This window comes from Astatotilapia calliptera, chromosome 3 (assembly GCF_900246225.1).
Source record: "Astatotilapia calliptera chromosome 3, fAstCal1.2, whole genome shotgun sequence".
NCBI classification, from domain to species: domain Eukaryota; kingdom Metazoa; phylum Chordata; class Actinopteri; order Cichliformes; family Cichlidae; genus Astatotilapia; species Astatotilapia calliptera.
Window position 1 is genome coordinate 12,147,608 of NC_039304.1, and position 27,508 is coordinate 12,175,115.

The 27,508-nt window shown below is 40.8% G+C and overlaps 1 long non-coding RNA gene and 1 pseudogene across 1 annotated transcript; one reads left to right on the forward strand and one right to left on the reverse strand.

Annotated features, from left to right (window-relative positions):
* The first annotated feature begins 5,034 nt into the window (after positions 1-5,034).
* Positions 5,035-6,793, forward strand: LOC113012177 (uncharacterized). Its single transcript, XR_003270658.1, has 3 exons — positions 5,035-5,817; positions 5,984-6,096; positions 6,526-6,793. It is a non-coding gene; the product is annotated as an uncharacterized LOC113012177 (long non-coding RNA).
* A 12,681-nt stretch (positions 6,794-19,474) lies between these two features.
* Positions 19,475-23,666, reverse strand: LOC113018634 (serine/threonine-protein kinase Nek1 pseudogene; annotated as a pseudogene).
* Positions 23,667-27,508: the final 3,842 nt, after the last annotated feature.

Here is a 27,508-nt window from a genome sequence, read left to right on the forward strand (position 1 = left end):
TTACTTCCAGGACTCTGCATTTTTCGTCCATGCTTTGGAGTTGGCACCGCATTTCTCTCTGGTTTATTTCCAGTTGTTCTTTTTCTTGAAGAATCAGGTCATTTCTTTGCAGTGCTTTATCAAGCTTTGTTTTCAGCTCGCTTTCAAGCTTGCTTTCTTTCTGTTGTTGCTTTTTCTCTTGAAGCAATGCTTTGTATTTTATCCCCAAGTTTTGGAGTTCTATGTCCTGCCGTTTCTTCTCCTGGAGGATTTCTGTATTTTTTAGCAGAGCTTCATCAAGCTTTAATTGCAGCTCCTGATCCTTTTTGTCCTTGTCTTTCTCATTTTTCTTCTGCTGGAGGATTTCTTTGAGTTTTTCTATTGCTTTATCAAGCTTTGCTTTGAGCTCAAAGTTCCTTCCACGCACGTCTAGGAGTTCCATTTCTTTCTCCTTCTGAATATCTTCCTTTTCAAGAAGCTGGCTGAACAATTTATCTACTTCAGCAGTCTTTCTCTCATTTTCTTCTCTGACGAAGATAATCTCCTTTCGTTATTTAAAGAAACTCTCCCAGACGTAATAGATGTACTCTGCCTGGGCCGGGTGTTGTTTGTTGTGCTTGTTCATGAGATTTTCCTCATGCATTTCTTCCAAGCACATCTTCTGAACTTGAATGTTCTCTTCTTGAGCCAGAAGAGAAGAGCTGGGCTGTACTTTTTCTTGTCTTATGTGTTTTTTCAGAGACATGTTGAAAAGTGTAAAAAGTCGATCTGAAAAGGATCCAATTGTTTTGAAAGGTTTCTCTCTCGAACGTTTCAATGCTGCGAACATAAATGCTGCGAACGAACTAAAAGTTCTTGCTTCTCACCCCTACATGACACCCCCCCTCCACACACACACAAAAACAACAGCAAGCTAACAAAAACTTGTTTATTCACCTGAACCTTCACATATTGAGCAAAAATACACATTTACAAATCATTATCTTACTTTTTCAGAGGGGCCTTCTCCTCTTCAACACCCACAGTATCCTCCTTTGTTTTCTGATTCAAATAAATCAAACAGCATGTGATTAAATAAGAACTGTGTTGCACAAAATCACATTGTTTTTTAAAAAACTTGACATATCAGGCTGTACCTTTCTCCTTCTTAGAGTCCAGCAAAACACGTTTGCACTGGTTGCTGTTTGAGCAAATAATCCCTCTGACTTGTAAGTTTTTACAAAACACTTCTTCTTCTCTCTGCAAACGTCTGAAAGTGTTTGAACTTACAGTCCTCAGAATGTGACACCTACAGAATGTATTTGAGTTGGCAGGTTGCAAACATGAACATGGTTTCCATAGTTATAATAATAAAGTTTATGATGTGTTGCTAACATTTTGGTTGTTGTGATGATTCAAATTTGTTCAGTAAACTTTATCAAATGAACATGTGTTGACATAAGCATATATTTGGATCTCATATCTTCTCATTAAAGATAAGATAAAACTTTATTAATCCCTCGGGTGGGTTCCTCTGGGAAATTCGGTTTCCAAAAGCACAGCACCGACAGAAGTTACAGTTACAGAATATTATATATATATACACACACACACACACACACACATATATATAAATACAGAGACATATATAAATAAGATATACGAAGGGGATAAATAGAATAAATAGGAATAAAAATAAAAATACAAGTGAATTGCACATTTCAAGCATTGAGGTCTATTGCACCGTTGACTATTAACAAAAGTATTGCACAAAAGGTATTGTACAGTGAAGTGAAGAGGCACTACAGCTTAGTTGTTCCCCCCTCCTTTGTCCTCCTGTTTCCCCTCCCTCTCCCCTCCAGAGAGGAGTTAAACAGTCTGATGGCGTGTGGGACAAAGGAGTTTTTAAGTCTGTTAGTTCTTGTCTTGGGGAGAAGCAACCTGTCACTGAACAGACTCTTCTGGTTGTTAATGGCCGTGTGCAGAGGATGCCTAGCATTGTTCATAATGTCCAGCAGTTTTTTTAGTGTCCTTTTCTCTGCCACTGTCACCAGAGTGTCCAGCTTCATGCTGACCACAGAGCTAGCCTTCCTGATCAGTTTTTCCAGCCTGGATGAGTCCTCCTTTGCTGTGCTGCTCCCCCAGCACACCACAGCATAGAAAAGTACTCCAGCAACCACTGACTGGTAAAACATCCTCAGGAGCTTCCTGCAGATGTTAAAAGACCTCACCCTCCTGAGGAAGTACAGTCGGCTTTGGGCTTTTTTATACAGGTGCTCTGTGTTGCATGACCAGTCCAGTTTATTGTCCACCCACAGCCCGAGGTACTTGTACTTGTTGACCACCTCCGCCTCCTCCCCCTCTATCTGAACCGGCAGTGGACCTTCTCTGGACCTCCCGAAGTCCACAATCAGTTCCTTAGTCTTTGAGGTGTTGAGTTGCAGGTGGTTTGTGTGACTCCATGTGACAAAGTTCCTCACCAGGCTCCTGTACTCCTCTTCCTGGTCATCCCAGATACACCCCATGATGGCTGTGTCATCTGCAAACTTCTGAATGTGGCATAATTCAGAGTTATAGCAGAAGTCAGAGGTGTACAGGGTGAAGAGAAGAGGGGACAGCACAGTTCCCTGTGGTGCTCCTGTGCTGCTGACCACAGTGTCAGACGTGATGTCCTTCAGCCTGACGTACTGTGGTCTGTCAGTGAGGTAGTCTGCTCATGTAGCTAATGTCCAATAAACTGAACTCTGGGACTTACCTAACACTAATATTTCACATATTACTCAACTCACTAATTTAATTAAAGGGTTTTGTATTAAATTATAACGGGATAAAAAACCACAATGCACATGTGCAAATAACAGTAGCCAGCTGCTGCCACAAGAGGGTGATGAATTAAAGGTTCACAGAGAGATCTCTTTACTTTGGGACATTTAAACAATGTGTATTATTACATTTGATTAAACAAGCACTGCTTTTCCTCCAGGCTTCTAAAACTCTTTCAAAGTTTCTCTTTTCAGTCGTTTTTCAATCCAGTCCTTGTACCAAAAATTTATCTCATGAAACTGGATGAATGGAGGACAAAAACAAACAGAGCAGAGATACAGAGAAAGTCTTTTGATGAAAAAAGAAGATACTGAACGTTGAGTTTCCCCTAATCATGTGTGTGCAGCTGTGTGAATGAGGCTGTGTCGAGTGTTCAGACTGAGTAGAAATGCACTGTGCTTCTCCATTTACATCCTTTAGGTCCAATCTTGACTCTTTTGCCCACTAAAATAATAAATCAGTACTTTTTTCTGTATGTAATATAATCTAAAGCATCCACAGTAACATTTTCCACCATACGACTGCACTCTAAGGTCAGCACGGTGGTGCAGTGGTTGGTACTGTTACCTCACAGCAAGAAGGTCGTGCATGTGAATCTGCTGGCTGCTGTTTGGATGTTGTGTTCTCTGAGGGTGCTCCGGCTCCCTCTCACAGTCCAACAGCTCGCTTTTTTTAGGTTAATTGTTGATTCTTTTTGGAATTACAATCATGAGTGGTGAACTGTAAAGTGTGTACCCTGAGTTTTACATTGTAAAAGCTGGGATAGTCTTCAAGCCATCTCCAGCAACCTTTAAGTGCTTAAGAGGAAGAAAGAGGAAGGAAGGATAACTACAGTTTATGATCTCAGCTGTGATTATTAAAGGTTTGTGCTTTCTAGACATTCCCAGTAATAAAAAGAGCAGAGGGGTGTGATACTTCATCACGACCAGAGGGAGGCACTGTGGAACCATCAAACAAAAGACCCCAGTGCTGATGAGGCAACATGCTGTCCATTACCACCAGGTATGAGGACACAAGGTAGGTGGCAAACTCATCTGATCCATCCTCAGTTGCCCCAAATGAGAGTAAATGTGTTACTTTCCTTCAAGTCCTGTCATATTATTTTGTATCCACAAAACTATTAGAACAAAAATATTTAATTTAAAAAGACAAATCCAAATAGATTAGCTAGATCTTTTTTGTCTTCATGAATATTTTCAGGAGAATAGAAGTAGTACTTATATAATGTGCCCATTGCCTGAGATCCCATGACTGTAAGGTGACTGAGAAATATTTCTAATTTAAGAAAACTATGAAGGAGTTGATATTTGAAAGTTGATAAAGTCAAGAAGTGGAAAGAAAATCTTGAGCTGAATAAACGGGTGGAGAAGAAGAAATAATTTCAGGTGTGGTAACATAAAAAACTGACAACAGATGTGAAACAAACAGAAAAACAATCAGCATATAAAATACAATATTAAAGAAAGTAATAATCCCCTTAAAATGAGACAAATTATGTAGGTCTGTTAGGATGAAATGTAACATGTTAGAATTTAGAATTAATTATGAAACAAAAACTGGAGCCGAATTTAAAATCGAATTACACTGAAAATTTACTTTATAGTTTGTATAAATTTTACATTTTAGTTCACAGACCTTTAAAGTGCAAAAAAAACTAGGTTTCACTTCTCACTTTGTATTGTGAAAAGATTTACATCCTCCAGTCACCGTTTTATAGATTTATTTACACAGGAATAAATGAACTTTTAGCTTAGTTTTAGAAACATAATGAGAAAGAAAACAAGAAATCTTGTTTGTTAAATATGTTTAATGTACATGTTTATAATATATTATAAATCTAATGAACAGTATACTGTTCATTAGAAAAAAAGTTAACTGTGCATGGTGTGAAACTCAAAACCTCAATATTTATTAAATTCGTTTGCTCTCAATATTAAGTACAAAGACTTGCTTGGAATTTGATGTGACTCACATGTTTGTACAGTTTGGATCTGTCATACGCCCGAAATGCATGTCTAACGTGTCACTGGGTGTTACAACGGCCATGAAACATCAGCTTTACAAAGCCTTGTTCTTATAAATGTCATATCAAAAAGCATTTTCATGGGACGTCAGAGTGAAACAAGAAAGACAACAGTTTCTCAAGCTCCAAGCTGTATCACTTGCAATGTAATCAATAATTGTATTTTCCTCTTTTCTTCCTGTTTATAGGGAGTTTCTTTACTCCCTATAATCAGCTGGCTGATTGTTGTCCAGTGTTTGCTCACTGCCAAAAATGGAAATTCTGTAACTGTCTTGGTACCTGGGTTGCTGTCCCAGTGTTTTGAGTTTGGACTTTTTTCATTTAGTTTTTCTGTCCCGTTTTATTTTGGTAGTGTTCTATGTTTAGGTTTGCTTGCCCCATTTAATTAATCAGATTTGCTGTGTGTGTTTCCACCTCTTTCTCATTCTCTCATTGGAGTGGAGATATCAGGAATACACATGGTTGTGGCACTGATTCACTCTTTAGCACTACAGCCCCCCCGGTGTGTCGGCCAGAACACCACTTAAGGCCAAATTGTCCCAGAGTATAGAAGAAGAAGCTTGCCGCTCATCCGACACTAAAACTGCCCACCTTATTAATTGGATGATATCGGCGGGCTGGCTCAAACTAACAGAAGGTTAAATGCTAAATAAGCAGCATATAAACTTGGTATATAAAAGCAACTGTGTTCTGACGTTCCGGCCGGAACGTTCTTCCCATCTCTGTCCCCGTCATCACTATTTAAAAATACAGAGAAGAAGATGATCACCTTAAGCAGTCCCACCCACCCTCTCAGCCACACCTCCCTGAGAGCTCACTGTAACACCCCTCTGCTGCAGCAGGCCGGAGACCACACCCCCGCCACATAGATCATATCACAACTGTGAAATAAAGTGAAAGAGCAGCTCACAGATCAGAGGGAAGTCACATCAGGAGAACATTAAGTATTTGTAGCATGCGATTCCCTTGTGTTTTCAGTCTGTGAAACAGTTGTTTGTCTCTTCCCCAGGCAGGTAAGATCAGCAAAACTACACCGTAGGATGGTTTATACCCAAGATTTCTTTTTTAAATATTTTATTAACATAACAAGAGGAAACATAGATTTGATTATTTATTTATTCATTTGTTTTATCTTCCATCATTTTCTCTTAAGCTCAAATGTTGTTTTTATTTCCACAGTGATGGCAGCAGCAGCGTTCAGAAGCAGAGGACTGGCTGGTGTCAGAAACAGCAACATTTTAATCCTCATCTTTCTGCTGTCCCTGGTTTATGTCACAAATTCACTGATGAAAGTAAGAACAAAGTCACTGCTGAATTAATTGTTGCTGAAGGTACTTCTATGAAACATTTATTTGCAAATGTAAAACTACAGACACTATTTAAGTCATTATAAGCATATCAAAGTTTGGGTGTTTTTCTCTCTATGTAGAGTTGTTAATATGTAGTGCTTAAGCAACTGACACATCCTGTTTTTGCACATTTCAAAATATTCTGAGAAGTTTCTCAGAACAACTTAGAAAATCAGAAAAAGCCAAAGCAGCCAGAAGGACGATGGGTCAGTCGGGTTGATGTTGATTGCATGTTATCAGTCAAATTTGGTCATGCAGGAAAAAACAACTGCGTATGAGTCATATCAGTGCACACTAAGACAACTGCAAATCAGTCTGACTGTAGAAGTAAATTTGACTTTTTCTAAAAATAAATGTTGTTTTCTTCTTCAGGCAGAATACAAGAAGAAACAAGCAAGTGAACTTGATGAAAAACTACAGTTTCTTCAGTCTTTGGAAGAACTAATACGGACATCGTCATTTTTTGAGGATTTTCCTGCAATGATGGACGTAGTAAATAGTTTGAGACGCTTCTACAAGAGAACCATCATCCCATCAGACAGAGAGGACGAAGAAAAATGGGGAAATAAGAGGAAAACATGAAAATCCTCCTAAAACTCAACAGAATAAACTTTAAAAGTTTCTATATAATAAATAATAATACAAAATAAATCATAAAATAATGATAAATCTCATCATTAAATATGATGGTTTTCTGTAAGAGAAATGACAGCTGTATGTTGTTTATGCTGTTCTCACTGGGAAGCAGCTTTTATTGCATTTTGCATAATAGACTGATAATCATGGTTTTATTAAACTCAAACTTAGAAAAAAGTAGTTTTTACTAACTTTTGATAAAAAACAAAACAGAAACTTGTATTCAAATATTGTTATCTTACTGTGTTCCCTTTTATTTGTGTCTTCTGTTGGTTAATATAGATCTTCTATTTAACTTTGAATACTCAACAACAACAATGAAGGTTAGCCCTGAATACTTGTCCTAGATTAAATAAATTATATCACACTAACTGCTCTTTGTGTGCTTTTCTTTTTTACTCTTTCTACATCTTCTATGCTTTATAAAAACATAGTAAATATTACTTTATTTCTTCCCCAAAACTGAAAGAATTAAAAGTATGTAACTAGTATGGCAGGTCGAGAGTTACACTGAATTAAATTTTTTAATTAAAGGAAACGACTCAAATAAGTAAATATAATCCAAACTTTTCTAGTACTTATTAAACACTAATAAAAATATATAACATAATTCACAATCCACTTATGACACGTTTTATGAAGTGTCATCCTAAAAGCTCAATGGAAAAGCGTGTTTTGTCATGGTATGTCATAACAATAGCTGATGGGCTTCTATTCCTATAAAGCAGACTAGACAAACACAAATATGGAACGCCAGGACTGCCATAATGAATTAATTAAATACACCATTAAATAATTAATTAAATGTGGCAATAATTAATTAAAATTGGAATTAATTAATTAAATAAATAGTTATGACACATGTAATTAATTAATTATTGACACATTTAATTAATTATTTATGTATTTCACATTTTAATTAATTATTGACACATGTAATTAATTAATTATTGACACATTTAATTAATTATTTATGTATTTCACATTTTAATTAATTATTGACACATTTAATTAATTATTTAATGATATATTTATTTATTTCATTTTGGCAGTCCTGACGCCTGGCTCTCGTCATGAAATAATTTTATCTGTCAGCCTCACCCATCAAACTCAGGGGGCGGGGTTAACGCTGCCCATGCAGCTTCTCTAACATTTGATTGGTTGCCGTGCAAAGTAAATCAAAACAGGTCGATCCTAGAAAATCGATTGCTTGTGTAGACTTGGGGCAGCCAGTTATTCCAGAATGCAGATCAAATCACAAGCAGCAATGGTGGTGGTGTAGTTTTAAAATACCCCGTTTTTCTGTCACCAGCTACACTTTTAACAGTGTTTTAGCCGCGAATGTCGCGACGTATGTCTGGTCAGGTTGTCAACATAGAACATGTTTGCAAAAGTGCTCAGATGTTTTCAGAGATTTCACTAGCTCTGCTAACAGTTAGCATGCAGAGTGCACCGAGGGGGTTACGTTAACCGGTTTGTTTACATATTCCACTCTCCGTGTTCCACATGTTGCATTCGCAGATTCTCATTTTCACCGAACGATCGTCTCTTTCCGCCTGGTCTTGTGTCTCTGTGCTTCTGTAACATAAAGAACGAGCTGACATTTTTCTCACGAAACCAGCGATCAGCTCAACAGACCCTCAGTTTACCTGCATGCATCCTCCTCCTCATCTGTCAGCTGTTTAACACCTGCTGCTAATTCAAGAAACACGCCTAGTTACCTGGTGATAGTCACAGTTTAACTGGGCAGCCGGTGCTCGATATAACGCAATGTCAGCGCATTTTTCTGCACAAGATAAGTAAATATAGTGTTTTCCCCGAGCGCAGAGCTGCTGGAGCTCGTTTTCTTACAGAGCACTTTATAGGCGAACAGCTTTATCAGCGGCTGATGTCCAATCACCGGCACACAGCTTTCAAACCTCAGCTGAGTTTTAGCTCTCAGTGGTTAAACGCTGGACTTCATTCACTCAGGTTCTGTCTGTCGGGTCACGTTTACTTCGCTGTTTTATTTACAACTGAGCAAATTGGTTTGGCTGAGGTTAAAGTTACGTTTCATAACTGCATAGTTTCACAGACGTTTAATGGTTCAGTGGCACATGTGTTAGACTGAACTATCAGCTAAATATCATCTGTTTTTTAATAGTTATTCAACTGTATTCTAAGCACCAGCTGTCTGTTAGAATGTGATTTTTTTTCTCTCTCTGTTGGCAGAGGTATAAAAATGCACAGGAAAATCTGACATGCATGGCGAACTTCACCGACGATATTTAGGGAGGAATAAACACACATCAAACATAAATGAACCATTTGCCTGTCTCCATAATTGAGAGCATTTTCTCTTCTTATGTCAACACTCTCTCTCTCTCTCTCTCTCTCTTTTTTTTTTTTTTTTTTTTTTTTTTTTTTTTGCTTTTTCGGTCATGTTATGTTTACCTGTCAAAGGCTTGTTACAAACTATGAAACACATTGTGCAGACTTCTGGATGTTAGAAGAAAACTAATACTGCTCATGAATGAGACTAAAGGCAGGAAGGTGTCCTTTAAAACTAAACATGTTAATAGGACCTCCCTGTTTATATCATAGTTTATGATATAGCACGTGTATTTCAGTAATAGCCTGCTGAGGCCACTATACGTGCTGGCCTCATATCAAATGTGAAGGCAGACTGAGTCTATGTTTGACGTTTTTTATATCTAATCTTCCTTTTCAAACATTTAAACAGCAGCGAGTCTGCAGCTGAGGGAATACAAATTCAAATTGTCGGAACAGGTTTGCTCGTTTCTTGGATTCATTTGGTGATTTATTAAATGTATAACTGTTATTCTAATCTGCTGCTGAGTCTCTTACACTTTTCTTTATGCTGTATATTTTCACGTCTCTGGAATAGTTGGCAGTTAGATAGTCAGCTGGGAAACTTTGTGTTAACTCATGGAGCTGAGGATATCGTGGATATGCTGACCTCGCTGCGTGGTGTACAGAGCGAGGTCAGCATGATTAATATTCACAATAAAAATATTAGCCGAACATCATGAAGTCTGTATGTGTTTCATAGTGTCGAACAACCTTTGTACAGTTAAAGCCAGCAGTTACTACATGACGGAAACACCAACGTTATCTCTTTTATGCGTTTATACACAGGTCACGCTGATTACTGAACAAAAACCCAAAGATCAGATGTTAAACAGATTTATTTGCTCTCTCTCCTCCTTAAACATGTTTTTAATGTTAGTTATAATTCAGAATTGGCGACTGAAACACGTAGGACACATAAGAACATCAGGAAATAAAACATCGATAAATATAACCTCAGTAAAAGAAGTCAGCGGGGGTTACTACAGCTGTGTACCGGGGCCTGCGCTTTGTCGGTGGGATTGCTTGCGAGGCGAGCGGGTCTATCCCACGCTTTGCCGTGAGACTGGGCAGACATCTCCGAAATCATCGAAACACTTTTGCAAAGAGGCTGTATCTTGACAAACCGACCAGACACATGAAGATTAAACCACTACATTCTCGGCTAAAAAAATATTAAAACGGTATTTGGTAACACACAAACAGGGTTTTTCAAAGCTCAGTTCTGTTAGCTTCCACATGCCGGTTGTTGTGTGCTAGAAACAATGGCCACCAGGCCAAAGCAATGGTTTTGACTCGATCAGCGTTAACCCCGCCCCCTGAGTTTGATGGGTGAGGCTGACAGATAAAATTATTTCATGATGAGAGCCAGGCGTCAGGACTGCCAAAATGAAATAAATAAATATATCATTAAATAATTAATTAAATGTGTCAATAATTAATGAAATGTGTCAATAATTAATTAAAATGTGAAATACATAAATAATTAATTAAATGTGTCAATAATTAATTAATTAAATGTGTCAATAATTAATTAAAATGTGAAATACATAAATAATTAATTAAATGTGTCAATAATTAATTAATTACATGTGTCATAACTATTTATTTAATTAATTAATTCCAATTTTAATTAATTATTGCCACATTTAATTAATTATTTAATGGTGTATTTAATTAATTCATTATGGCAGTCCTGGCGTTCCATACACAAAAGCTTTGTTGAAAACAAAAGTGAAAGGGCTGCTCACACGTGAGACGTGGGCTGAGTTAAGTCACATCGTATACAAAGCATTTGCAGCATGTTATCTCATTACGTTTTCAGTCTTTGCCTGTACGGTACAGCAGCTTTTCCTAGATTCACACAGCAGGTAAAAAATAGATATATATATTACATTTTTAAAAATCTATTGTTCCAAATTTCTCTGTTTTCTCAACTTTTTCTCAAGCTGAGCACTTGGTCCACTTTTACAAGCGATGGCAGCAGCAGATTTTTCCAGAACCAGGGGACCGGCTGGTGCCAGAGGCTTATTTCTCATCTTCTCTCTGCTGTGCCTCATTTCAGTCTCAACTTCCCTGTATCCCGAGGACCAACTGGTGAATTCATTCTTGCTGAATTCCCTTTTATGATACAACAATTACACGTTTCTTTGTACATGTACAGTTACAAGCTCATTAACTGCTGTTATTTTTTTTCCTTTATTTGCAATGAACTATAGATGCTTGAGTACATGAAGATGGCGATAAAAGAAGCAGAAAGATGGAAGGTGGGTTGCTTAGGCTCCAAGTTAGTTTTGTAAAATCTGCTGTGTATTTACTTAATGAGTGCATTTTACATTGAACTGTCTATAGTGATATGCTGAAAGTATAGTAACTGCAGTGTACAGGATGCAGAATAATCTAGTAAATTTAAATGTGCTATTTTTTCCATCAGGCAGAAGACAAATATAGACAGGAAACAATCACAAAACTGTTTGATCTCTCAAGTTCACTGAATGACAAGGAGAAACTGGTAAATGCTAATGTTTTCTATGCCTTTGTTAATTAGTTTTACATATATAATATGTTCTTGTTAGAATTTTCTTCTTTTGCTGTGGTTTTCAATGTGTTCCTCAACCGGCTGTCACACTCACTATGCTCTGCTTCTTTCATTTTCAGAAACTATTCAAGGAAACCCTGCACAAAGCTATAAAAGAAGAACAAAGGCTAAAGGTGGGTCAGTAACTCTCCATGTTACTCACACGTTGACTGAGAAAGTGTTTAATTCATTACATCAGTAACAAAAAACTCCAATAACATCAGCATACCTTTACTGATCTGATAATTAGTGATTTGTTTTTGTGATTCTGCTAAAACTTTTATTTTTCTCATTCAGGCAAAATTCATGTACATAATATCAACATCAGGTGTTGAGGAAATGTTGGAGAAATACGCTCATCAGCTGGAAATGGTGAAGAGATCATTGCCTGATTCCAAACCACTGAAGGAAACCGTTAACATCTGTTCGCACATGTTGAAGAATTTAAGAACTTTAATAAACAAGAAGATGAGTTTGCTGCAAAAATAGAGAGCTGGGTGCGACAAGGAGCTTATATCTCCATGAAGTTATTCATTTGGAACTTTGCTAAATTAATGTGACACAATGTTGCAGTAAACAGAGAATGTCTTTTGCTTTACTGATATTGACCAATAATTCATTAATGTTCGAATATATATTTAAACATTATACATTTGTATGTAATTTGTATGTATCTGTATCATGTGAAGATTTTTTTCTTGAGCTTTCTTCGTCAAGCCCTAAAGTTAAAATAAATCAGAGCTGATGCTTCTTGTACTAACTGTAGCTTCCTCCCCCGCCCACTTACAAAAAAAATATGTACAAAGCCAGATACAATATGTTACCAGGAAATGTACAGAAGATGAATTGAGGGGAAAATTAAATCTAAAGACTCTTAAAGCAATTAAACAATGAATAGTGGGATTTAACAGAATGTTGTGCATGGGATAGGGATTAATGAGTATGTACATATTTCTTCCTACTCCATTTCAGACTTAATAATTGTAATTTCATGTCATTTAGACTCTATTTTATTTAGTTTCTTTTTTGTTGTTGTTTTGTCCGAGCACATACATGTGTGTATTTACATATGTATTTGTACATGTAAATGCAAGCATGTGTTCTTGTATCTATTGGTTTGCTGTATATGTCTGAAATAAAGATACATTAACAATAAGAATTTCATACCTTTTGTGTTCATACCATTTCTCACTTTTTAAAAATCCAATAAATACTCTCCTGTGTTGTGTTGTGTTTAGTTGCTTAGTGCCGACGTGGGACAGTTTCCACTTTTGCTGTACTATTGTACAAATTATAACTGTGCGATGACAATAAAGAGTTATCCTTATCCTTATATCTGATACTGTCCCTGTGAAAAGCAGTTGTTGATCTTCACGTTACTCTGATTCTCAATGCTCATTAGTGACAGTGAGTATTCAAACTGTATTTGCTGAAGATGTTTTTACCTAAAACGATAGGAAGTATGTGCAACAATCTTTTTAAGACAGATCTTTTAATGTGATCAAGACATGCAGAAATGTCTGCAGTCTGAATGTCTGAACATACACTCACAGATACAAATGTTAAAAATGTGGAGCTGCTTTAAACCATTTACATGTCACTATATAATGAAATAAAAGCTGTCTGTATTTGACAAATATTTACTTTATTACATTTTTAACTAGGTGTTTGAGGTTTCACAGTGACAAGGCTTACCCTGTTACCAGGATGACAGACAGCTAGTATGAACCCACAGCAGAACGGGACTTTTTGGAATTCAAATGAAAGAGGTGCTTTGACCCACCCACAGCTGAGCCGTGTCATAGAGGAGGGGCCACTCTGTGTGTGAGTTTGTGTGTCAGTCCTTCATGTCAGCATTCATCAGTTCGTTTGTCACTGGCAGGTAAGAACAGCAACATTGTACCATGAAAAAATATTGCAGGCAGATTTTCATGCAACATCTCTACTTGTACATTTATTTACAAATCCTTATTTATACTTGTTGTTTTAGACTTTTTATACTTATGTTTTTCAGAAACTTTGATGGCAGCAGCACAGTTGACCATGAGTGGTGTCACAACTGCCAAAGGCATAGTTATGATTTTGACTCTGCTGTGTGTGCTCCATCTTTCAAGTGCACTGATAAACAAGGACGAACTGGTAAACTGGTTATTAATTTTCTTTTTTTGTTGTTGTTTTAATAGAGAATGTAATTTCTAATTAAACACTTTTACAGACCGATTAATGGTTAAGCTTTCCTCTTTACTTTTAAAATGCTCATTTAGTCACCGTTACATGTTTCACGCGCATGTTTGTTGATGTTCTTTCTGGTTTTGCAGGAGGAGCTGAAGAGAAACGTTGAAACTTTACAAAAGGAAATAGCAAGAAGGAAGGTGAGTCTGTCAACGATGTTGTGGACATGGATATTGACAGAGTGCTAACAGAAAAATATGTATTGCTATAACAACTAAAACCAAACATAATTTCCCATTACATGAAAGTCTTTTTGCACATAGTTACATATTTTTGTATATTTTGTTACATAAATTTGGTTTATTTTTGTCTTCCAGGCTGAAAATAATTTAGACAGAGCCTATGTTCCAGCTATCTTTGATGATTTTCGACGTCTCATGGATCCTTGGTCTGAAGTTATGAAGCCATTGTTGATTTCTACATCACTGCTTACACCAGTGTTGGATTTAATGGATGACCTAAAGACTTTCATTGGAGCCAGCAAGGAGTACATGAATAAGTACTTTGAGACAACAGCTGCAGAAATCAATGACAATGAAGAGAAACTACGCAGTGTGATGGCAACACTAACACAACTAGAAAATAATAAAGATGAACTGTAGCATGTTAGTCAGTCTGTCTGTCCCTAGTATTAAATGTTCTGTATGTGAAAAACTTCTCTTTCATACTGTGCTGCTTCTAAATCAAAGCTAACTGTACACTTGACCTATAAACTTTGACAAGAAATTTTTTGTCACACTTTTTCACTGTCTTTGTTATATCAGGTCTAATGCAAACACAAAACACTAAACTGAGATTTTTGTCTCTTTGGTAATCATATTAAATCTGAGAGTTGTTGATTTATGTGTAGAAACACGTCAATGTGAATAAAGACATTAAAACTGTTAAAACTTAAAACTAAAAAACTAAATTAAAATGTATATCACTGACATCAGATGCACAATTTAATGTGCACAATACAATAGTACTATGTTTTGTACATTTTCATTTTGTTATCTTTGTTTGTTTTTAAACATACTTGACATGTTCACAGACAGAAAAAAATCAGAAATCAGAAAAGAGTAGCGTGACAAAATTTTTGTTGCGCAATCACACAGTTCCTCCTAATTACTTTAATAAATATGATACCAAGCAGTGTGCTATCATGTACAGTTCATTTATGATGGTTTTTGGAAAGTCTTACTAAAGTCATGATACAAAACTTTAAAATATGATGCTGTTATTGTTTCTTGCTTTATTGAGGGTTTTTATAGTATTCTATGTGACAAAAACAACTAATGGGCCTCTATTCCTATAAAGTGAAGCGGAAAAAGATAGTAAAGTATGATGGCTGCAAAGATTAAAAAGTGTGTGTGATCATTTTCTGTCTAGGTGTTGAGGTAAAGTCACCTAACTTTCAACAATACTTCCTGGCCAACAGGCTACAGTTCATCTCAGAATGGTTAAAACACACCCTCTTAGATGAGCTCTGGCTAGCTCTAGAACAGGCACTATGCGATAATCTAGAGATTTAAGACCTACCATTTATCAGCTTCAAACATCAAGCAATGCAAACGTACACCTATCTGGCACAACCCTGACATACAACAAAATAATAATATGATTAAATTCCCAGATTTTAGTTGTAAAGGAATTAAATACAGGTAAAAAAAAAAAAAAAAAAAAACGCAAACAAAAACAACACACTCCAAAGCCTTTGTTAGTCTTTGTTTGTCCAAAGCCTGCTGGTATTATGATGTAGTGTTTCTCAGTTTTCTGTTTGTAAAGGCAGCAGCAGTATATTCTGGAAAAAAGTGTTTTATTTGAAATATTTGTTTATTGGGGATATCAGTAAGAGACATAACTGTGTCAGTGAGGCTCTTCCTCTCTCCTTGTGAGAAAACTTGCATGATGTTGCAGCTGTAATGTTATCAGAATCTGTTTCTATTATGTGTCTTGTTTCTTTGTCTGATAGCATTTCCTGCCCATGTAATGGCGGATTTCCTGTTAACAAACTAGACCCATTTCAAATGAAGCTCCACATATAGAAGTGCCTCCCAGAAAGCACAGACTCTCTTTTGCATTTGCTGCCTCAGTTCTTCCATTTCTGTGTGGAAACTAATCTATAAACAGAAATGAAAGTATCCTTTCAAGAAAATGCATCATTCACACATGAAAAAGATCAAACAAACAAAAATCATGATAAGCATAATCAAGGAAGTGCCCAATTTTCTTGCAAATATAACCCAGAGGCCCAGACAGGCCACCAAGACCATATAAGGTTAGACATATCCAGTTCTGGGAACGCCAGAGTGCTCCCAGGCCAGACGAGAGATATAATCTCTCCAGTGTGTGCTGGGTCTGTCTAAATACATTCATTTTAATAAAAATTAAAAAAGAGAAATGTTATATTTTGCTTTAACGATTGAGCATGTTAATTGACATTGAAATGGTTTTAACTTTAGAACATCCATAGGTGCACCTGAGCGGGATGTCCTTGGTTGCCAGTCTTGAAGAAAACGAGCACATATCCAAACATGAAAGATACATGACCCGGATACTTATTTAACACTTAATGGAGCGCTGTGGAGAAAGCTGATTATTTCTTGTAGATAAACTAAATAAGTTAAGGTTTGTTGTTTTTGCGGTTTTTGTGTGTGGCATTGTCACTGTAGCTACATTAGGGCTTCTTGGTCAGAACGTCAGGGACACTAAGCTGTGCTGGCCCAAGTAAAATGACAGGATGCATACAGCTCCTCCTCCCTCCCCCCACTTGGTAGGTCAGATCATAACCTGATTCACCTCACCCCCCGCTATGTGCCAATTGTGAGGAGGGAACCTGTGACCACCAGGACTATTAGGAGGTGGTCAGAGGAGGCAATAGCAGAACTACAGGGCTGTTTCGAGGTGACCAACTGGGAAACACTGTGAGCCTCACACCGAGGACATCAATGAGCTTACTGAGTGTATCACAGACTACATAACTTTCTGCACTGACTCCATTGTTCCAGCTCAGACTGTTCATTGTTACCCAAATAACAAGCCGTGGGTGACTAAGGACATCAAAGCCCTCCTCAACAACAAGAAGAGGGCTTTCAGAGGGGGCAATAAAGAGGAGGTGAGGAAGGTCCAGGTGTTACTAAAGGACAAGATCAGAGAGGCTAAGGACAATTACAGGAGGAAGCTGGAGTGGAAACTCCAGCAGAACAGCATGAGAGAGGTGTGGAGGGGCATGAAGACCATCACTGGATTCAGGTCAACCAACAGCAGGGGAGCTGAGGGAGGTGAGAATAGAGCTAACGAGTTGAATCTGTTTTTCAATAGATTCGACACCACAGTGTCTGCTCCCACCCCCACAACCTCACCTGCAGTCAGCCTGGAATCCAGAGCCACACCACTGTGCCAGCCTCTCTCTTCACATGTTGCCTCCTGTGAGATTCCTGACACCCCTCCCCCACCCATCACCTTCACTCAATACCAGGTTGAGATGCAAATGAGGAGACTTCACTCAAGCAAGTCTGCTGGACCAGACGGAGTGAGTCCCCTCGTCCTCAAGACCTGTGCCCCCCAGCTGTGTGGAGTCTTTCATAAACTGTTTATGCTGAGTCTGAGTCTGCAGAGGGTCCCGGTGATGTGGAAGACATCATGCCTCGTCCCTGTACCAAAGACGCCACGTCCCAATGGCCCCCAGGATTACAGGCCCATGGCACTGACCTCCCACATCATGAAGACCCTGGAAAGGCTCATCCTGGACCAGCTGCGACCCATAGTAAGACCACACCTGGATCCCCTTCAGTTCGCTTATCAGCCTTGTCTTGGAACTGAGGACGCCATCATCTACCTGCTCAATCGTGTCTACACCCATCTGGACCAGCCAGCGAGCACTGTGAGGGTCATGTTTTTTGACTTTTCTAGTGCTTTCAATACCATCAGGCCGACCCTCCTGGGTGATAAGTTAGCAGCGATGCAGGTGGATGTGTCTCTGGTGTCCTGGATTGTTGATTACCTGACAGGAAGACCACAATATGTACGTCTCCCACAGTGCGTGTCTGACAAGGTGATCAGCAACACAGGGGCACCACAGGGGACTGTCCTCTCCCCTTTCCTCTTCACCCTCTACACCACAGACTTCAGCCACTGCACAAAGACCTGCCATCTTCAGAAGTTTTCTGATGACTCTGCGGTGGTTGGATGCATCAGCAGGGATGATGAGACAGAGTACCGGGCTGTGGTCGACTCCTTTGTCCCGTGGTGTGAGCAGAATCATCTGCAGCTCAACGTGGCAAAGACCAAGGAACTGATCGTGGACTTCAGGAAGACCAGGAAACACTTGACCCCTGTTTCAATCCAGGGGGTCAGTGTTGACTTTGTGGAGGACTATAAATACCTTGGAGTACACATTGACAATAAACTGGACTGGGCTAAAAATACCACAGCACTTTACAGGAAGGGCCAGAGTCGTCTCTATTTTTTGAGGCGACTGAGGTCCTTCAACATGTGCCAGAAAATGCTCAGGATTTTCTATGAGTCTGTTGTGGCCAGTGCGATCCTCTATGCTGTTGCATGCTGGGGGAGCAGGCTGAGGGTCGCAGATGCCAACAGACTTAATAAACTAATCCGTAAGGCCAGTAATGTTGTGGGGATGGAGCTGGACTCCCTCAAGGTGGTGTCGGAGAGGTGGATGCTGTCCAAGATAAAGACAATGTTGGATAACACCTCCCACCCACTCCATGACATGCTGGTCAGTCACAGGAGCTCGTTCAGTGAGAGACTGAGATTACCGAAAAGCACCACTGAACGACAGGAAATCTTTCCTTTTTTTTTTTTTTCTTTAAAAAAGGTTTTTATGTCATATAAAGTTCTGCAGTATTTAAATTTAGAAACAAAAATGATTTACTGTTAGCGTCGATATGACAAGTTATATCATCAGTACAACTCCTGCTCCACTCGTCACACCAACCACAGTCTTGCTACAGTTCCTTGGCAACATATACAACAGTCTCACTCACAAAAATGTTTAACTTTGCTTAATTTAACCCAAGCAGTACGAAACATGGAAAATGCCTTAGATATTATTTAACTTCTTATTTGGTGACAACAATCACAAGAACAAGAGGCTGAACTGGTTTTGAATAAAATCCTCACCTGGTTAAAGTTCTGAAGCTGTGGTTGAGGATGGGACAGAAAGAGAGCACCTGAGAGGACCAGATCTTCACCCACCAAAGAGTCCAACTGAACCAACAACAACGTTAAACCCAACAAAGTCTATGCTTTTAATCGTGACAACCCATGTGCGTCTTTCACTCACAGATGTGGACGAAACATTTACTTGATTTTGCAGTAAACTTTGGTTAACAACAACACATGTCTTTTTCCATAATGCACTTTTGAAAGAACACTGGTTAGAAAAGAGTGTCAGGTGCTGATAGTCAAAGTATGAAGTACAGTCTATACATCATGCAAGTGTGCCTGAAACACTGTTAAATGTGAGGCTGGGACACTTTATGCATAGATCCTTCTGCCGATCGTGTGTGTCACAGAAAGACATCAGATTGCTAGCAGATTGTCAAAGCTGCCAGCAGCTCCATTGCACGAAACATTACTCATCGTTATCTTCTTGATAAGCGCCATCTGCCATCACTAGATGAAGGATGTTGGGATACAGATGCTGGTGCTCAGTTCCCAGAATGCTTAGGACCAAACTGGAGCCCAGGTCAATATTCTTGTCCTCATCTTCATGTATGGCCTTAATCTTATTGTGGGCCTCAATGAACTTCTCAAAACCCATCTGCTGCTCCAGGTTGAAGCGAAGCTCTTCCAGACGGCTGAAGATGTTATCATGATGCTCCATCTCTCCACTGCCATCCGAATGCCATTCTTCATTGAGCTGCCTGTTATTACTGTGGTTCTCCTCTCCCACACCATTGGTAAGCAATTCCCCTGCCTCCTCATCAGCAGGACTTCCATTTGAGCATTCCTCCTCCTCCTCTTCTTCCTCCTCATCGCCTTCATCATCTTCCTCTTCTTCATCCTCATCTTCATCGTCATCATCGTCTACCGCCATCTGATTGTTGTCCTGATTGATTTCAGCTGCGATCCTGTTGAAAAGCTCCTGGTCTCCGCTCTCAGAAGGGTTTCCATTAAAGTCGCCAGCTCCAACCTCCTCTTGCAGCAGTCTCTCCATGGATGCCCTGATGTCACGCAGATCTTCATCTTCATAAGCATCCTCTGTCTCAGACTGGTCATCATCTTTTCCTGCCTCATCCAGGTCCTCAATTTCCAGGTTGTTGTCTGGAGCAACGTTAGCCTCGCCAGTCACTGTAACGTCCTGCTGAGAGCTGAAGAGTCGACTCAGGTCTGGTAGAGAGCATGTCCGCAGCATCTTGGGGTTGTTGGCATCAAACATGCCTGTAGAAAGACCAATGAGGAGTGCATTCTGGTGTTTGGAGCGTAGAGGTGAGACAGAGCGTGAGCGAGAGGCCAGAGAGGAGGATGATTCATCCATGGAGGACTGGGCTGAGAGGATAGCGAGGGCGGCAGTGCGTCGGTGGGCCGGGGAACACAGTTTCATAAATAGGGGCTCCTCATGCTGAGCTGATGGCTCAGGAGCTTTGTCTGCACTCTGCTCAGCCTCTTTGTTGCCTGTTGGTCTTATATCGCCCTCTGCTGGCATTTGCTGTTGGCCTTCCTGCTCCCAAGCCTGCTGCACACTGTTTGGAGGATGTGAGGCCTGTTTAGGGGTTTCCTCTAAAAACACCGACTCCAAGTCTGCTGGATCCTGAGTCTCAGTAACGCTTGTTGGCAGTGTTGGACTCTCTATTGCAGCAGCCATGGAGATTTCTTGATGTGAGGCCACATCTGTAGCTGCAGGACTCTCAGCCACTACAGGGGGTAACACTTCTTTAGGTATCTTCACAATGCCAGCTTCTGCTGTCATCTGGTTTAATTTAACAGGACTAGAAGATTCGTCCTCACATATGGTGAGAGTCTCCAGTGGCTGAGTGAGTGGCTGAAGTTCTGCCTCCTTAAGTACCTTCAGCACCTGAGAGTCTGGACTTGCTCCCCACATCTTCCTGGGAGCATCTTCCTGTAGCACAGCCATCTGTATAACTTCGCCCGCTGTTTGCTCAGTGGTCATGAGGGATGTATCCTCTAGAGTTTGCTGAGCTGCAGAGAGGACAAGTGGAACTCCTGCCTCCCACTTCTTCCTGTCACCACCAGAGGACGGCCTACCATCTGGAGATGCTGAAGTGGTGCTTGCTGTGGCACACGTTTCCTCTAAAGTTTGCTGAGCCACGGGAAGTACAGGTAGCTCTGCTGCTTCCCACTTCTTCCGGTCTTCATTGGAAGAGGGGTTCTTGTCTGTATCAGACTGGTTTTGGGTTGGAGCAGGACTTGATTCTGCTGGGGCCGAAGGAGACTCCTCCACTGGGCTTTGAGCTTTAAGGTTCTGGTTAAGTCTGCGCAGAATCTGCTTCTTCTCACTCTGGATCATGGTTGCAGACTCTGGTTCAGGCAAGCTCTCCTTTAGTGGCGTCATTGCTCCAACGTTCTTTAGGGCAGCAGTCATGGATATAGCTGGGGTGGAGGGTTTGGGTGTAGGCAGGGCTGGAGTTTTGGCAGCTGGTTCTGGCTGAGAGGGGCCTGGCTGTGGAAGAGGACTATCAGAGGTAGACGATACTGCTTCTGAGGCCACTATATTTGCTCCCACCATGCCACCTTTGACCCCTCGTGCTGCAAGATGGTCCTCCCATGCCCTTTTTTCTCTCTCATATGCTTCTCTCCTCTTCTTCTCTAGCTGCTCTTTCAGAAGAGCTGCACGGGCATTAGCTTGTGCTTTTAAAGCCTCTATCTTCTTTCTCCTGAGCGTGGCCTCCTCACTGGACTCCTGGCTGTCAGAACCATCGCTATCATACTTCTCTCCTCTGAGTCGAGCTTTGATCTGCTGGCGCTCATTGAAGTTCTGCAAGCGGATCTGTCTGAGCCTTGCCAAGTACTCCAGCTGTCCTTCAGCACGGGCTTTGTTGAGCATAGCTTCCCTCCTCCGCTGCAAAAACTCCTCAACTTGAAAGGCTCGCCCAACTGCCATTTGACCGCGCTGCCTGCTAATATGGGCTTGTTTGGAAACATGCTGCAGCCTGTGGAGTTCTCTCTTTATTACGTCATGGTCTAGTCGTCGAGCAGGGCCGTTAGGAAGCACTGTGCCTGCAGCAGCTGGAACATGAATGGGACTGCAAGGTCCAGCTGAGGAGCTCTCCCTGCTGACATCTTTAGGCGTCGGTCTAGCCATTTGGTCGAGGATTGCATGGTAGTGTTCATAAGAGCTTTTACCTGGGAGAGAAGCTAGAGTAGAACCCTGAACAGCAGCAACATGTGCACCTCTCTTTCCACCTCCTACAAAACACTTTCTCTCTGGGCTGCTACCTCCACTAGAACTCAAGACATGCTTCCAGCCTTGTTCTCTAGCTTGGTTTATTCGATTGATCTTTTCCTTTTCATATCTCTTCATCTGCTCCGCTTTCAACATGAACATCTGCTCTCTCTGTTTCCTTTCTTTCTCAATCATCTCCATCCTCTTCTTTCTGATGCCATCCTCGTGTTTTTTCCTCTCTTCTTCCACTTGACTCACTCTTCTCTGGGGGGTAGCTGGGAGAAGGGCCGGTTTGTGTTTTCCAGCTGGTTTCTTGTCTGCAGGCTTTCTGGCTCCATCTGGGACCTTCCTCACAGTTAAAGGCACTCTGTATTTGGTGGCTGGTTTTGTAATTTTCTGGGCTGAGGCTGATGGTTCCTGTGCCACACCCAATTTAGGCTGCTTGTGAAGAAAAGTATGGCGAAATTCCCGAGCAATGATCTGTGGTGTGAGAAACTTCTCAATCCTGCAGGAGAGGAAAGGTTTGTCCAGTATGCTGTTGACTGAGGGTCGCTCTCGAGGGTTGCGTTTAAACAGCTGTGCAAGGAGAGATCGCACTTCTTGGGAGTAGTGACAAGACACAGGAGGGTACGACCCACGAATTATCTTAAGAACCAAGTTCTTCATGTTGCCAGCCTCAAATGCATGCTTAAGAGTGAACATTTCATACAGAACACACCCTAGGGCCCAAATATCACTTTTGTTATTGTATGGTTTATTTTCACAGATCTCTGGTGACAGGCAATATGGTGTTCCTATGCATGTTCTTGCCAGTTCTACAGTGCTGTTCAGCACCCTTGCAATTCCAAAGTCTCCAAGCTGAACTGTTCCATCTTTTGTCAAAAAGATGTTCTGTGATTTTATGTCTCTGTGGAGAATTTTTCGATCGTGTACATGCTTGAGCACTAGGCAGATCTGCACAAGCCAATCTAGGATTTGTGCTTCTGAGAACAGTACCCCTTTCTGAGAGTTGATCTTTTTGAATAGGTCTCCACCCTCGCAGTAGTCCATCACAATATACAGGCAGCCACCCTCTTCAAAAGATTCCTTATACTGGACGATCTTTGGATGACTCATGTTGGCAAGAACAGCAACTTCCTTCCGAGATTCCTGCCTCTCTTTGCTGGACATTCCAGATATGCCAATCTCCTTGATGACATATTGGTGTCCATGATCTTTGGATTTGACCAGGATAGCCTTTCCAAATGAACCTTCCCCAATTTTCTTCACCTTTTCGTACTTGTCCATGTTATTGGAATGACTGGCTCCACATGCTGGATCATTAGTCTTTTCTCGCTGCCTTTCTCATAGAGGTTTGGGTACCTGATACTGTCCTCGCACTCTCTATCAGGAAATCTTTCCTGCCTGTGGCCATCTCCCTGTACAACACATCCACTTAACACACTGGTTACTGCTACAACTACACGTTTCTTTTCCAGCTATTTATTTATGAGTGACTTATGTATGTATATATATGTATATACTGTACTATTCTTAGTTAGCGTATTGTCTGTCTTGTCTTAATGTTGGTTTATGTTGGTTCATAATGGAGCACTGTAACAAAAAATAATTTCCCCCAGGGATCAATAAAGTATTGTTACGGCCCTAGCAGGGCCTCCTCCTGAAGGTGCCTGTGTGGGCGTGTCCCACCACTTCTTCTGCCTGAGGTGCCACCTTTCCCGGTAACACAGCTGACTCACATCAGTAATTAAAAGTATTTAAGCCCAGGGAAAGGTGAGCTCTGGGCCAGAGTGCCATTTTGTGTGGTGATTGCAGCTAGTGAGCTGTCTGTGTTTTGTGGTGATTGCAGCTAGTGAGCTGTCTGTGTTTTGTGGTGATTGCAGCTAGTGAGCTGTCTGTGTTTTGTGGTGATTGCAGCTAGTGAGCTGTCTGTGTTTTGTGGTGATTGCAGCTAGTGAGCTGTCTGTGTTTTGTGGTGATTGCAGCTAGTGAGCTGTCTGTGTTTTGTGGTGATTGCAGCTAGTGAGCTGTCTGTGTTTTGTGGTGATTGCAGCTAGTGAGCTGTCTGTGTTTTGTGGTGATTGCAGCTAGTGAGCTGTCTGTGTTTTGTGGTGATTGCAGCTAGTGAGCTGTCTGTGTTTTGTGGTGATTGCAGCTAGTGAGCTGTCTGTGTTTTGTGGTGATTGCAGCTAGTGAGCTGTCTGTGTTTTGTGGTGATTGCAGCTAGTGAGCTGTCTGTGTTTTGTGGTGATTGCAGCTAGTGAGCTGTCTGTGTTTTGTGGTGATTGCAGCTAGTGAGCTGCGCTTTCCTTTTGACTTTGCTTTATTGACCAACGCCTGAGTTTTGTTTGTTTTTCTTAAATGGTGATAGCGGCTTGTCCGTCTCTCTTAGTTGAACTACTTTTAAAACTCTTTAATTTAACCCTTTTGCCTCCTTGACTCCTTTTTCTGACCTGGACACCTTTTGTTACTTCCCCCTCACCGCCTAGACCCCTCAGGGGAACGTAACAAGTGGGGGCTCGTCCGGGATCGTTGAAAAGGGAGTTTTGAGTTGGAATTGGTTTTTGATTATCTTGGGGTTTTTTTTTTTTTTTCGCCTTTAGAGGTTCAACTTCCCAGTTAAGTTAGGTGAGTGTCCAGCTGAGCTTATTAAGTTCTTCCTTCGGGCACTATTTTGTTATTTTGCCTTTTTTATTTTTGGAGTAATCCTGGGCGGGGATTAGTTCCCTGTTGGGGGTAGGCAATTCAGGGCCCCGGTCGCTGAAGTTCTGCCTTTCAAGTCGCCTCGAGCCCAGCACGCTCCAGAAGATGGGTAGGTAAAGGTTGTTGTGCTTAGGAACTGGGTAAGTTGTGTTTGTTTATTGTGTATGCTGTAAGAGGCCAGTTGGTCAGTTAAACTAAGTTGTGTAGTTTCTGAGTGAGTTGGCAGACGGGTGTGGTAGTGTCCTAATTAGGGTGTTTTCTGACCCTTCTCCGGCCCCCAAAATGGCTGATGAAGCCATCAGTGCACAGGTGTCTAGAAGCTCGTTTGTAAGCAGTAACATCCACCTGGTTCCCGTTTTCTGTGAATCCAGTGTTGAGAGCTTCTTCAGTGTGTTTGAAAGCATAGCAACTGCATTACAGTGGCCTGAAGACGTGTGGGGGGTGATGTTGCTGTGTAAATTCACAGGTAAGGCTCAGGAAGCTTGCTCTGGTCTGTCTAGGCAGGACAGCCTAGTTTATGAAAAGATTAAAAGTGCCGTCCTCCAAGCCTATGAACTTGTGCCTGAGGCCTATAGGCAGAACTTTCGAGGTTTGGAGTTGGCACAGGGTCAGTCCTACCTTGACTTTGCTCGGGAGAAGGCAAAGCTTTTTGGTAGGTGGTGCTCTGCAAGCCAGGTTCACAATTTTGGGTCGTTACGTGAGCTCATGCTTGTGGAGGATTTTAAAAACTCTGTTCCTAAGTGCATTGCTCTTTATTTAAGCGAACAGAGGGTTTCCACTTTACAGCAGGCTGCCATACTGGCAGATGAGTTTACCCTAACTCATAAAACAAATGCTGTGGAATGTGACATCCCTTCTCACTATAATACATCTTGGAGAGATAGGAGGGAGCCAGCTAACAAGGCTGAAAAAGTTGTGGTTTCGAGACCCAAAACAAAGCTTTGTTTCTTCTGCCACAACCCTGGACACCTCATTGCTGACTGTTCAAAATTGAAACTCAAACGGAAAGCCGACTCAAAGCAACAAGTGCCTGCTTTGAGAAAAGCTAGTCGTGGTTCTCAAACCGACCAGGTTGCCAGGCCTAGTAAAAGGCTACACTTGGAGCATAATTGCTCAATCGTGTCATTTAGTCAGTGTGAGAGGTCAACTAACCCTGAGCTGCTGCTGGTTGACAATGTCCCCGTTCCTCAACATGACCTGCAGGTGGACAGATCATGTATAACACCACCACTCAGACCTGCACCCCTGACTAACAAACATGCCTGTACCCGTGACCTGAGCAATCGTCTGAAAACTGTTGCAGTAAGGTCTTCTGACTGCCTGCTGTGTTCTTCACATGTGATGGCTCAAAAAAGCCCTAGCCACCACATGAGACATTGTTTTGAGGGTCTGCGGCCACCCTCAGTCAGTATTTTGAACCCGTTGAGATGGGGTTGGCAGCTTCCGCAGGCAATGCCTAACCGTTGCTATGGGGTTTGGTAGGTGGAAAGCCTGCGATTTGTTGATGCGATGGTTACGGACTTGATTAGTTGTTTTGGTTATCATAATCATTTGACAAACCACGGGTTTGTATTTATGGGAGGGGGTGTTACGGCCCTAGCAGGGCCTCCTCCTGAAGGTGCCTGTGTGGGCGTGTCCCACCACTTCTTCTGCCTGAGGTGCCACCTTTCCCTGTTACACAGCTGACTCACATCAGTAATTAAAAGTATTTAAGCCCAGGGAAAGGTGAGCTCTGGGCCAGAGTGCCATTTTGTGTGGTGTTTCCAGCTAGTGAGCTGTGTTTGTGGTTTCCAGCTAGTGAGCTGCGCTTTCCTTTTGACTTTGCTTTATTGACCAACGCCTGAGTTTTGTTTGTTTTTCTTAAATGGTGATAGCGGCTTGTCCGTCTCTCTTAGTTGAGCTACTTTAATAAAACTCTTTAATTTAACCCTTTTGCCTCCTTGACTCCTTTTTCTGACCTGGACACCTTTTGTTACTTCCCCCTCACCGCCTAGACCCCTCAGGGGAACGTAACAGTATTCTGATTCTGATTTTTTTTTTTTTTTTTTTTTTCCCGAAAGCTTCTGCTCTTTGTGTTTGTTTATTTTACATGAAGTTTTTGTTTATCCAATTTTTTTAACCAATTAAATGCAACTGTTCTTGCTCACAGCCCAACTTTAAGAAGAAGAATTACAAAAGAAAATGTTTTAATTAGACTCCGATTCTCAAATTGATATTACTGATTGGATCATATAGATGGAGTTTAGAACTTGATTTTTTTTAGCCCATAGTTCCTGTATTTTGTCAACTGGAAAACACATAATTTATAATATAATAACTTTTTCATAATTATGGAATTATGAAAACAGTGGAAACATTTACTTTTTCTCCAGTAAATGAGGATAGTTTTCTTGGCAATATGAACAGCTGTATCTTGAATTTATCAGTATGCAAGTCCAAAGCCTGCTGGTATTATAATGTAGTGTTTCTCAGTTTTCAGTTTGTAAAGGCAGCAGCAGCATATTCTC